Raw genomic sequence first — 13,380 nt, 5'->3', positions numbered from 1 at the left:
TCACATGGGGTGGCAGCAGACCAGGTCCCAGATCCTCCTTTATTCTGTACTCCCTCCCATGACTCCAAGTCACAGCGAAGGCATGTGCTTATTATTTTTATTTCTATTTCTCTCCCTCAGCAGAATAACAGCACTGGCTTGTCTGCCACCTTCAACAACAGCGTAAGTATAAAACACTCAAGGCATTTTCAGAGAAACAAACTAGAAACAAACCACGGGAGCAGGGCCCTGCTCTGCCCTTTCTATCACTAAACTCTGCAGGTTGCATTTCCGCACTTAAGAAAAGGTTTGATTTGCTGCTTGCAGCCCTGGAAATGGTGAAAGGAAAAAGAATAGGGGCATGTCTTCACTGCCAGTCGGAGGTCTGCCTTCAGTAGGATTTTTATACTAGGAGCTGCATCACAGCGTCTCCTTGCCAAGCACTGGGTAGCCTGAGTGCAATGTGTCTCTGCTACCAGGGTTACATCTTCCCTTTAGCTAAGACATACTAGAAGGAAGGATGGCAAGAGGTTATCTTCCAGGCTAGTGACAGGAGCACTGAGTCTGAGTGATCATTATGCTAGAAGCATGGACTGATCCCCAGGGGTGTCGCGTGTTGGATATCTGCTTTCCTCTAGTCGGTATTGTAGCTCCTTCCCATGCTACGCAGCCCTCTGCTGCATGTGTATTCTCCTACCTCTCTGCGTTTCTATCATGAAGCTTTGTGCCTCCTTTGAAATGACCAGAGTTTCCTTGTCCCTTTTGCTACCACCTTTTGCAAGTACAGCCCACTGGGCTCCATCTGCATTAAGCAAGGGCTGACACATATTTGTGGGAGCAACTGGCTCTGGGGAGATCTTCTCTATCCTGCCCGCTGTTTTTCTGGATCTTATCCTGACTCGACCATCACCCACGTGGGACATTCACTCTGGTACTCACTGCCTCCCCCTCAACTGGAGCTGCTGCTCTGCTCAGTGGTGGATGGACCCCACCACTCAACCCGGGTCCCCACAGGCTGTAATTATGCCACTAAAAAGTAGCTCAAATTCCTTGATTGCCGCGATTGAGAGACGGGACGCTGCTTGATGCAAGCAAGATGTCAGTTTATTAGACGCGTTGGAAAGCTTTTTATACAGCTACTTAACAGTTACATAAATTACACAAATTCTCTCATTTCTGATTGGCTTAGCTCTAAATGTTTCATTACAATAATCCCTCCTACCTGCGGTTTCGCTACATGCTAGAAGCTACAGTTTTGGAATGTGCTAAAAGCTACAGTGATAACTTGTTGCCTACTCCCTACTTCTTCAAGGTTATTTATCTCAGACCTGCAAGGCCAGTTGTTCCCTGGCTCCTCAGATTTATTTGTCTCAGGTCTGCAAGGTCGGCATACCCTCGAATTTCTTGCATACTTGTACTTTTCTGCTAGCCGCCCCCAACACTTGATCCCACCATGTTCCATTTGTACAGTTCCCCTTGCCAAAGTGCCTGGGCAAAGTGTATGGCTTAGCCCAGGAGAGGAGGGGAGAGGGAAAAAGAGAGGGAGAAAAAGGGATGTTGAAAGAAAACCAGGAAATCAATAAACAAAGTGATGCCAGCACTGAAAAGCAAATGGGAGAGATGGAGAAAGAGAAGCAAGCCGTGGGTGTCATGTTCTTGGTCACACCTGTTAGGGGACAGCAAGTTTCTTGACAGAGCTTCTCAAAGCCTGCCTAGCATGTAGGTATCCATGGAGCCTAATTTTTGGTGCTGGAGCTGACTGTACTGGGGTGGAAGGTGTATGCAGGGGGACTATTGGGAAAGCATGTTTCCATTGTTTCCATTTACCCTTACAGTAGGCTTGCAGTCCCAACAAATCTCTTGCCAATGCCACTGAGATGAGTTCATGTCAAAAAAAAAAAAAAAAGAAAATCTCATGCAAGAAGGTACAGGTTTTGCTGGGCACAAACCAGAAAGAAGGTCTCTGGAGGCTCAAGCAGTGTTTATGGGACTTGGTCTGGACTTCACAGCCAGCTCGCCTGCAGGAAAGGGATGTGGCCTGAGATTTTTGCTGGCTTACTTGGTCATAAACCAGCCAATTAAGTCTGAAACTCCCATGAGAGGATTTCATTTATTTCAGCTGGACCCCATATGTGCTCTCTTTCTCTGGCTGGCCAGCAGCCAGGTCTGCTAGAGCAGCCTCGGTGTTTCCTGTACCTGGAGAGGTTTGTAAGCGCTCAGTTGGTTTCCACTTACACTCTATAATGGAACTGGAAGTCAGGACTCCTGGGTTCTTTTCTTGCCTCTATCTCCGCCTTGAGGTATGACTTCAAATAAATCATTTCCCTTCCCTGTGCTTGCCATCTGTGAAACATAGCTAATGACACTCTCTCTTCTACCTTTTAAGATTGCTCTGAGATTCTCTATAATCGCAGGGTAGTATGATTGTAGCAACCGTTCTGGACTTTCCCCATTCAAAAATGATTTTCTGAGATCTGATTGTGTTGAAGGCTGGTGTTTGCTGATCTGAGGCAGCGCAGCGGCCAGAGGGTAAAAGATCAGGAGACAGGATATGAGAGGCCTGCGATCAGCAGAGATTATAGCATCCAAGGAAGGGTATAATGAACAAAAGGAAAGATCAAACTTGGTTAATATTATGTCAGGAATGGTCTTTCCAATGTGATATTCACCAACAAGGGGACGGGGTTATTTTCTGCTTCCCCAAACCTGATGGGAGTTCGGGTTTTGATACTCCAGAGCGGTGAAACACCCAGGATAGTACCTGGGCTCTTGATTTGTAAGGACAGTCTAGCAACATATTCAACTCAAAGTAAATCTTTACTGATTGGATCACATTAAATCATCAAAACATTGATAGCAAAGGGGCTCTCAAATGTTTCTCCAGGCATGGGGATGTTGAGTAGACAGTCACAGTACACCTCCACTGCTTCAGGGAACAGAAAGAAATTTGATCTTTGGGAACTGGGATTTAAATTTTCTGCGTTAGGTAACGAGTCACTGCCCATGTCTCCCAGCTGCTGAAGAAAAGATTTGGCCAAATTTAGCCTGGATATACTTAGACTCTAGCACAGTACATTTGGGGTCATTTCTCACTGAGGAAGATGTCAATGTCTAATTGAGATTGAAAAATTGAAGGGAAACAAAGGCGACTGAGGGCCTAAATGGGGTTTGTCTGTGACTACCCCAGGTGGCCCGAATTCTCAGAAGGTATTTAGCCTGGGGAGGAATGTTCATGGCAGGAGTATTTTAGAATTATATGAGTTATAGTGAAAAGCAATTTATTGCTCTTCTTGCCTTATCTCATAATATGAAAACTATGGTCTTATTCCATTAGATTAATGGTTAGGCAAATTTAATACAGGTTAAAAGAAAAAAACCCCACCACACCTGATGTACTGTGTAGTCAGTTCATTTAATTCACTACTGCAGGAGGTCAGAGAGTGATATGCTGTACTTGGAGTTAAAAAAGGGCTCTGTAATTTTATAGCCATTAAGGGCATGTCATTATACCTGCGAAAGGGGGAATGGAAATCTCAGACTTCAGAATGCAGAGAAAGAATAGCCTTAGGAAAGAAATTTCCCCATCTTCTCCCATCACCTTTCACACTACTGGGGAGTTGTATTAGGTTGGGTTATTGCCATTACCCTTGGAATTGCCTGCTGGCAGCCACCATAATGTATGCAGGTGTTCACCGGTGCGGTGAGGCACATCAATGAACATGGTCTCATTCAGTTTACTGAACAATGCTATGTTTCCTCGCAGGATCCGAGAGCCCACTTGCTTATTGGTTTAAGGGAATACACTCTGCCTGCACCCTGAAACGCAGCAGCCACGCCGTTCGCCACAAGCAGATCCCCTCCATCTCCAGGGGATCCGGCCAGGAGCAGACAAAAAGAAAGGCAGTCCAGTTTTGTTGGCACTTGGTGCCCCTTCAGCTGATAGTTCCTCCTCCTGTAGAGGCTCTTTTGTAGTTGACATCAAAGACTGAGCCTCATGGTTTGAGAGGAGAGTGATGGGTATTCAGCATGGAGTCACTGCCACGTAAGGCAATACTTACTGGGCTTCCTAAAAGCAAGCTGAAGGGAACCATATTTCCATGGAAGCAAACAGCATCAGGAACAGCCAGAGGCCTCCATGCAAGTTATTTCACCCTCTAGATACTCACGGACCCATGAGATCAGATGAGCTGGGAAATGTGGAGCTCCTTTCACAGTTTCCTTTTTCCCAGGGAGAACCACGGCATTGGATTCCCAATGTCATGCCCCTGCTGTCTACACAAAGAGCTCCTCATGTTTAGGTGAGGAAGGCTATCATAGAAGGGTATCCTGGGTCCAGAAAAGATGTCATGGATGTTGCAAGCACACTGTGAGATAATGGGGCTCTTTCTTGGGTGACATATCTCCTAGTTGATGGTTTATCTGCACCTTCAGCTACCAAGCTGCACCTGCCTCCCTTAGCAGCTAAATGGAGACAGTTTGGTTTGTCACATTCCTAAGAATTAGCCACACGTGAGAACTCGGTGACTTTTCCACCTGCCTTTACCTTCAAAAATTGAATTCATCTGGATTTAAATTGGCATTGTTTTCTGTGTTGTGTGAGGAACTGGGGAATAGATTCATGTTTTAGTCAGGTTCTAATTTGGTGGAGAATTAAATCCTCATAAATAAGACACAGTATTTATTCAGCATGCTTGATGAAGGCGTCCTTCCTATAGCTCCAATACAATCCTTTTTCTTTTTTCCAAGCAGAACACAGCGAAACGCAAAACATTCTGTATGCCATCAGCCCACAAAACTCGTGGCCCGAGTGCTCGGCTGGTGCAGACTGGCACAGACCCCTGGCTGGCAATGCCAATGCATCCACGGCTACTGCACGAGGAGGTGCCAGAGCTGACCCTGCTTCGCCCTCACACGTCTCTCTAACATTGCTCCCGAGTTGTGCAGTCACATCTGCATCTCCCTTCTCCACGTGGAAGCCTTTGCCAGCACGCTGGATGTGGGGAAAAGGGCTGACAGGACTGCAATAGGGCAACGGGAGTTATTTCCTCCCCTGCGTAGCTGAAAACTTGCTGTGCCACCCCACTGCCCGTCTTCATAGAGACAGACAGTTGGATGCTAAGTAATGGAAATGTGCTGGAGAGCATTTCCTGGGCTTAGGTGAGAGATTAGCCTTCAAGCCACCTTTGGCAGGAGCAGCCAGCTCAGGACCTGAAGTAAAATGTGGTTTATCCACCCCCATGGCTCCAACTTCCCTTCTGGCTTCCCTGGGCTTCTTGGCTCCTCTGAGATTACAAGAGGAACACACACTGCTCTGCTCCGTGCGGTCCTGCTGCCGGCCGTTGGACTCTTCCTTCAGCCTCGCCAGCATCCCAGGCTCCAAATGGCCTTTCTCCAGCTCAACTAATCTGTCACTGCCGAATCTGTCAGCTGGCGGATAATGTATGTGCACGAGCTCTGAGGTGGGTAGGGAGGAATGGCACAGACCCAGGATTTACAATGCACATGTCCGGGAGAAGGGGCGGGGGGGAAAAGCTGCAAACGTGACGCTTTTCTCTCCCCATTTATAGCACTCTCCACATTTATAGCATGCTCCCCATTTATAGCACGCTCCCCAGCCTGTTATACTGGGAGTAGCCCACAGGAGGCTGGTGGTTTTGTAGAAGATTTTGCTGATGCTGAATTAATCCCAAATTTTCACTGTCTCCCTGCAAAGTTCCCCTGAGCAACCTGCATGGCCGACACCTGCCAGAAAAGTCACAGCAGGGTGTTTGGGGCACAGCCAGCTTTTCAGGAGCAGATCTCCTGCTCTCCTGGGTTGATTTGGATAGCGCTGCCTCCCAGCTCCCAGCACCTGCCGCTGCGGATGAGCAGATCTGCAGTCACAGGGTCCCCTTGTCAGACCGATCCGGGCTTGTAAATCCACAAGCTGTGTGTGTGTGCACCCCGGAGTCCCCCGCTAAACCCCATCTGCGCAGCGCAGAGGAGCTGCAAGACTAGACCCTGGGTGGCAGGAGCCCAGGCTGGCACTGCTTCAGCTGGAGACCATCCACCGGCGACAGGCCGTGTTAAGGCTGTGTTTCACAGCTTGTGAATCCCTGTCAGTGCCTGGGTTCCTCTGCACTCTACATGGCAACCAACACCCCCCTCAGACCTCTAGCCTCCCTGTTAAGCAAAGCTGCTTATAATTAACCATGTCCAAAAACCCTGCCCCTTCACACGCAGGCCACCATCCCCTCCCTGCAGAGCAAGCTGTCCGTTTCAAAAGACATGGGTCAAACACCAGCCAGGATTTCAGTAAAACATATTCAAAATGATGTTATGGCAAGTAATTATGATGATCCCTGCCCTGGGGATCAGCGACTGGACTTGCAATGCAGTAAAGCTAATCTCTTTGTATGAGTGGTAGGAGGAATCTGAACTCCTGCATCCATGTCCAGTTACCTAGGTCATGTCCCATGGGCCCACACATGCTCCTAGAAAGCCCAGGAGCTTTACTGGCTGTTGGAGGAGGCACTGCCTAGTGCATAGGGCAGGACAGCTGAAAGGCTTGACATTGAGCTGATGAACCAAACAATACTTAGCATCACCGCACGCACCCCATCGCCCGGGAAGATGGAGCGTGCCTTTGTAAGGCACACTCTAATTGCACGGAGCTGTGACAGCGCTTGTGGTGCTGTCTGAATTACTATGTCAGCTGGACACTTATCACCAAGAAAATAATATACACTTAGAAACAGGGTACATCAATGCCGCGGATGGCCTTCGAAACACGCTCGGTTCCCCCACCAAAGGAGCAGGTGTTTCTACTTGATGCTCTTCTTGTGCAGAATCCCGCTGCATGTTTCTGGTGACACAGAAAGTAAACAGTAATTTACCACCCACTCTGCTCTCAAGTCCTCACTAAAGAATTGGGACCTGACATTACCTCCTGGAGACTGACAGAAATCAGGAATTACTCTCTGGCAGTGTGGGTGCTGTAAAGCTGGCCTGAGCACTTCCTATCTTCTCTGGTGGCACCAAAAGCTGTCAACATTTGTTGTTTCCAGTCTGGACTGGAATCCAGGGGATTTTGCTGATCTACACCTGCAGATTTATAGAAGATTTTAATATGGCAATTACAGACAAACCAAATTTTCCTGTCCTTTACACTGAGCTTCCCCACGCACCTGCTCTCTCTCCAATTCCAGCTCTTTGGAGCAGGTTGTCTGTGCATCTTCTGCAGGATTGCCCCCGCACAGAGTTAGATCCTCAGTCGGCATAGGGAGAACTGACCCATCTGCTTGGCATCCTGATGTTCCCTCAAGGGACACTCAGTGGGATCCCTCCCCGCTAACTTCAGCTGGCCAGAAATCAAGCATTTAGTATAAACCCATCGTCTGCACTTTTTCTGTGGTCACTGGAAAAAGATTGGCATGTCCCAGGACAAATTATTGCCATCATACAGTGGGTGTCTAGGGAAAGAAGGGTTGAATTACCACCTCATCAGGGCTATGCAAAACAGGGAGAACATGAAACTTGCTTGATTTGGCTAAAAAACCTGATCTGCCCCTGGGGTAAGTTAGTAAAGCTCTTCTAAACCATGCCAACAGCACATTTGGATTGATCAATAGCCCTGGCTCAGTTATCCTTGATATGCAGTAGTGCTCATCTACAGCAATTACCTAAAAGCCTGGGAAGGGGGAGGAGATCAAGTAATTTAGCAAGGGGACAGGGCCTTTGCATTGATTAAAAATGTAATGGGATCTTTGAGATGGCTTCAAAGTTGCCCCTGAGGTACTTCGTCAGCCAGAGGCAGAAGTCACAGCACTGACGGGGCTTTGCCCCTGTTCTCCAGCCCGGCAACCCAACTGGAGTCAGGGGACCTCCTTTAGGGGAAGACAGTGCTTCCCTGGGAGGGGTTGTCTCTGCAGCCCAGTTACAGCAGCAGTGAATCGGAGACGGAAAAGGAGAGAGAGATGTGCCGGAGATTAGAGAGCACGGAAAGAGGGGCAGGGCCAGCATGTTTAAATCGATGGAACAATCAGTTGGAGGCTAAAGCAATTTCGAGATTAGGCCTCCTTTATGGAAACCAGTGATCTCTTTTTGATGAAAAAGCCATCCCAGCCTATTGTTGTAATCTTACCTCTGCTCACGCAGTTTCCCCGTGTCTTGTGGCTGACCCACTTCCTTCAGCTCCTTTCCTTGTTTCCTTCAAGTGCAGTTTTAGCTCCAAACTACATAAACACCTTGTTTAAATTGCTTTAATCTCCAAGTGCTCTTTCTATTGATTTGAAACAGTTAAGCTGTCAATCAGCCCTTTCTCTTCACAGGGTGGACCAGGGAGGAAGATTAAAATAACAAACAAACAAGAGGCGGATGGGCAGGGAAGTTAGTCTGAATTTTGCAGTGGATGCTAGCCCTTGGGAGCCTGGAAGGGCGTGGAAGGAGGTCCTTCCAGATGGTGAACTCTATAGAAGGGCCCCATCCAGCACAGAGGGCAGTGTGTGATGCCCTACAATGCCCCGTTCCTAATGAACTCAGACACTCACACTGCTAATGTAGGAACTGGATATCTCTTCATAGAATCATAGAATTGCCTGGGTTGGAAGGGACCTTTCAGATCATCGAGTCCAACCATCAACCTAACTCTGACAAAACCCGTCACTAACCCATACCTCTGAGCTCTGTGTCTGCCCGTCTGTTAAACACCTCCAGGGATGGTGCCTCAACCCCTTCCCTGGGCAGCCTGTTCCAGTGCTTAATAACCCTTTCAGTGTAAAAATTTTTCCTAATATCCATCCTAAACCTCCCCTGGCGCAACTTGAGGCCATTTCCTCTTGTCCTATTACTGTTCCTTGGGAGCAGAGACCGACGCCCCCTGCCTACACCCTCCGTTCAGGGAGTTCATGCTAAGTGTTGTGCAAATACTTCCAGGAGACAACCTCAGTCTTACTAAGTTCGCAGTCATCACTGATAAGACAGACAAAAAAAAATGATAAGAGAGAGCTAAACAGATGCACAGAGAGAAAAAGTAGTTTTTCCAAGGGCAGTGCATAAGTCCAATGAAAGACTGTCTCCTGATGTGGATCTAGCATCTCATCAAAAAAGCTCAATAAACACACTCAGGGTGACTTTTTTCTGAAGTAGCGAGGAAGAGAATGGACCTGTACTCTTACAGACGCACATGGCATGTGAAACCCAGCCTGCCTGCAGCTCTGCCCCCGAAGGCTGCGCAGCAATGCCACCGAAGAAGGACATCTGAGCTGGGCCACTGCAACTGCGGGTGCTCTCGCAGTCTCACGAGATACAGCCTCTGGCACGTTCCCTTGCTTGGATAGCATACCGGGCCATCTGCACTCAGGACAATCCTGATGGCAAGCTTGAAGCAGCAAGCTATTATTTCATCATTACAGCAAGGATAATGACGGGGCCAGAGAGGCTGATTGCTGCTGGAGAGGTCAACGGTCAAGGAACTAAGAAGGGGAATAAAGATGAGGCACAGCACGTGCGGCTTTGCAAGAGGTGTGCAGCTGGCTTAGCCTTGCTCTAGTCAGGAGTATTGATCACTAAAATGAAGCTGAGGGTCTCTAGTTAGAGCCTTCAAAGTGGAAATGCACTGAAGTCCAGTCCAGTGCTAGTGACGCACTCTGAAAATCCATCAATTAATCACATTATGCAAAGCCAATATTAGACACAGCAGCGCTCAGATACTACACGGGCTTGTTCTGGCATGCATGGGCTGAGGAGGAACCTCTCTGGTGACCCACTTGTTTCTGCCCCTCCCCATAAATGTCTTTTTTACAGCCTCACAAGTGTGATAAGGACTCGCCCTCTACTCGGCTCTCACAAGAAGGAAACTGAATTTCCCAGCGCTCTTCCCCTTGCAGCCGGTGCAGAGGGATTTCCAGGAAGATGCTCCTCCTGCGCTGGGGGCTGAAACCTTCTGAAGGTCGTGGCCGGGGAGGGACAGCAGAGCGGGGAGATGACAACCCCAGAGGGGCTGGAGGGAGGCAGGGTGAGACGCGGCGCTTGCCACAGTGCTCTGCTTTCCCCAGGGCTGAGCTGCCAGTCCCGCGGCTGGAGCGCACCCTGGGAAGGGTTCACAGAACAAAGAGGCCTGAAATTGATTGGCTCATTCATTTGAATGTTTAAAATAATAATAATAATAAAAAAAAAATCCCTCTTTGAATGGGTTTCTTTCCCCTCAAGCAATTCAGGCGGCTGCTCGATTTCCATTTGGCCTCAAGATCCTTTTATTGATATGCTATAAAAATTTGCATGCGGTGGAAAGGTTGCCGGAGAGCTTGCGGTCGGAAGGTTGCACCTCTCTAGCTCCAGGGGCTGAGGGGATTTCGCTTTCTTCGTCTGACTTTTGGGAGCAAGAGCGGGAATAAAGATGGGGGCAGAGGGGTCACGGAGGAACCAGCACAGATAAAAAAGAGAAAAGATCACTGTCTGCACAAAATGAAGCGACTGTCCTGCAGACAACAGTCTCCTACGTTACATTGCATTAGTCCACTCTTAAAAGGCACCAGTGTTGGATACAAAAGAAGGTCCTGGGGGGAAAATACTAGGTGATGAGCAGAATAAAGATGGCATAATGAATTTAAATACAAGGTAGATTTAAAATAAGATGGACAACTGGCCTTTAATGTCTGGCTATACAAATACTTCCTTTTTAAACCCTTACTAATATTCTTTGGTCAAAGGGGAAGGAAGGCATCGGAGGGATTATTGTGATTTTTTTTTGGCATGACAGGCAAGGCTGGGGGGGGTGGGACGCAGCAAACTGCTTCTGCGTGGGGGAGCTTCAGAAAAATCTGGACACCCTGGAGAAAACCTTCTGGAGGCTGGTAGAAGACAACTACACAAGGAGCAGCGTAATATGGAGAAGGAAGAATGTACGTCAGCACTCCCTTTCTGATGATCGAGCGAAGTGTCATTCCAGGAAAACAAGCAAATTTCCAGAAGGGAAAAGAGAGAGGCTATAAAACAAGCAGGGTATTTTTTTTATTTTTTTTTTGGGGGTATACAAAACATACAGACTGGGTTGATTTCATGGTTTTAGAGGACTTCAATCATATGAATAAAGATGGCTTTCCCCAGCTGTTAACAGCTGGCTGACGGCCATCGCACACAGCGGCAAGGGCCAGAGCAGAGAACGGAGCAGCCAGAGCCGACACTGGTGGGTGAAGACTAGGAGAACAGGACAGAGAGAGGCCTGGGGAGAGGTGTCAACTAAAATAGAAAAGGACAGCACCAGGGCCACGGCACAATGACTTAATTTGTGGGTTTGTTCTGCTCTGTAGGGGTGGGCTGATGTGACACCCACGCGCTGAGCAACAGCTGGCAACATCTGCCACGGCTCCTCCTCTTCTTCAGCTTTCAAACACTTGCTGTCCTCATCAGTTCTTCTTACTTCTCCTCCCCTTGCACTTCCTGACTGCTGCAGTTTGCTTTTTTTTAATGAAGTCCCTTATCGGGGCTTCAAAGGGGAGGTGCACAGAAGTCAGGAAGAGGGGGGAGTGGTGCCTTCCAGTCTTTCAGGTTAAAATTGCAAACACACACATATGCATACACATCAAAACAGCAAAGCAAAGAGGAAAATCAATAGCCCTGGTCAAAACTCATTTTCAAATCTGAACGAAGCTTGTGATTAGTAGAGCCCCACAGAAGCCACTGTTTCCAGTCTTGATCTGATCTTTAAATGTCAGCCTTGCAGAATCTTAGAAAAGTGGGGGTGAGCAGGACTTCCAGGTGCCACCTAATCCATCCCTGCGTCAAACAGCCCCATATGCATGAGACCGACCAGTAGTGGGAAATGCGAGCTCTTTTTAATGGTTTGCTGCTGTGTTTGGACTAGGAAAATGCAATGGGCAGAACCTGCTTTCTTTTACTGAATTTCATCCACCCCTGAAGGCCAGTGTGTCCCAGGATCTCCAGCGTGAGCAGGCCTGATCCCAAACTCAGACCCTCCTCATCGCTAGCTCTGCTAGCTAGATGCTAGGGTTTAGCATCTTCCCCAGTGGGTTAAAAAAGGGGTGGGGAGAGCTGGGAGGAATGATCATGGAGGAGGAGTAAATTCAGACAACTATAATCTTGTCTCCAAAATTAGTGATTTTTTTTTAACCTGTATTTCATCGGATGACACCTTACCTCCACAGTCAATAAATACACGGTGATGGGGTGGGAGGGCAGAGGACCAGGCAGGGGTAGATGGGGATATGAGAATGTGAGAGAGAGGAAATAAGGAAAATAAGCTCTGGCCACCTGAGCCCATTTCTGAAGGTGGACATAACCGGTGATTAGCAAAGTCCGACTCGACCGCTATTATCTCCTCCCTAGCTTGCCATGTAAATGTCAGCTTCCTGCAGCAGTGAGAGGACCACTAATGGCTGCGGCACAGCAAGGAGGGGCAAGGAACTTCCAAATGAGCTTGACATTTTCTTAACCTGAAACAAACGGAGGCTGTGAAAGGCCAGGGAAGGAACCCATCGGAGTGACTGAGAGGGCTGTAAATGAAGAGCAAGACCTCGCTTGAACACAGCCATTTGTAATGGGCTGCCGAACTGTGACAGAGGGTGAGTTGTGGGAGTCTGCGCTGGGAAGGGGTGCCAAGAGGGTGGGTGGAGGAGCAGATGTGTTCACACTCCTTTTTGGCAAAGAGGATAATAACATTTGCCTTCTTTAAAGGGAATACTGATGAATAGTTAGTAAGCCTGGGCTGGGCTGCTTTCCATAGGCTCACTATCTTCTCTGAGGGCTTTTCATATGGGAGGATTTGAGAAGCAGGACCTCTAAGCTAAATAAAACAGCTACACAGCAGGAATCATTCCCTTTCTTGCAGAACTCAAAATTCAAAGAAATTTTTCATCCTCCTCAGGGCAAAAATGAGATCTCAAAGCTTTATGGGCGGAACTGGGAGGGGGGCCACAATGAACAGGTTCCCTCAGATGAGTCAATATATTGACGATCAGCATAATCACCTAAGACACGGCAAACGCCAGTTCAAGTCTTTGCCTCAGCCTGGTTCAGAGCAAGGCTGGTGTAAATCACAGCTCGGTCACTCTTTGGGTGACAGTCCTGCGTACCTCACCACGGTGATTTAGTTTTGCATCTCTCTGCCCATCAGACTTGTCCCAGTTAGGAATTCCTGTAACCTGGTTCATTTCTTCAGAAAGAACTGACGTCAACCCACAAGCATTTTCCAATTAAAAACCATTTCAGGGAAATGAGGGCATAATAAAGGATCTGTGGCGCGCGTTCAGACCAAATGTTCCTTGACCCCTGCCTCAGAGAGCAGACTGCAAAGCTTCAGAGAGGGTCTAAGATCAGGACACACAAAGAATCATAGAATCATAGAATGTGTTGGGTTGGAAGGGACCTTTAGAGGTCATCTAACCCAACCCCCCTGCAGTAAGC

The sequence above is a fragment of the Larus michahellis genome, chromosome 15 (genome assembly GCF_964199755.1).
Source record: "Larus michahellis chromosome 15, bLarMic1.1, whole genome shotgun sequence".
NCBI lineage: Eukaryota > Metazoa > Chordata > Aves > Charadriiformes > Laridae > Larus > Larus michahellis.
The sequence above is the reverse complement of the archived record's forward strand: the minus strand, read 5'-3'. Positions refer to the sequence as shown.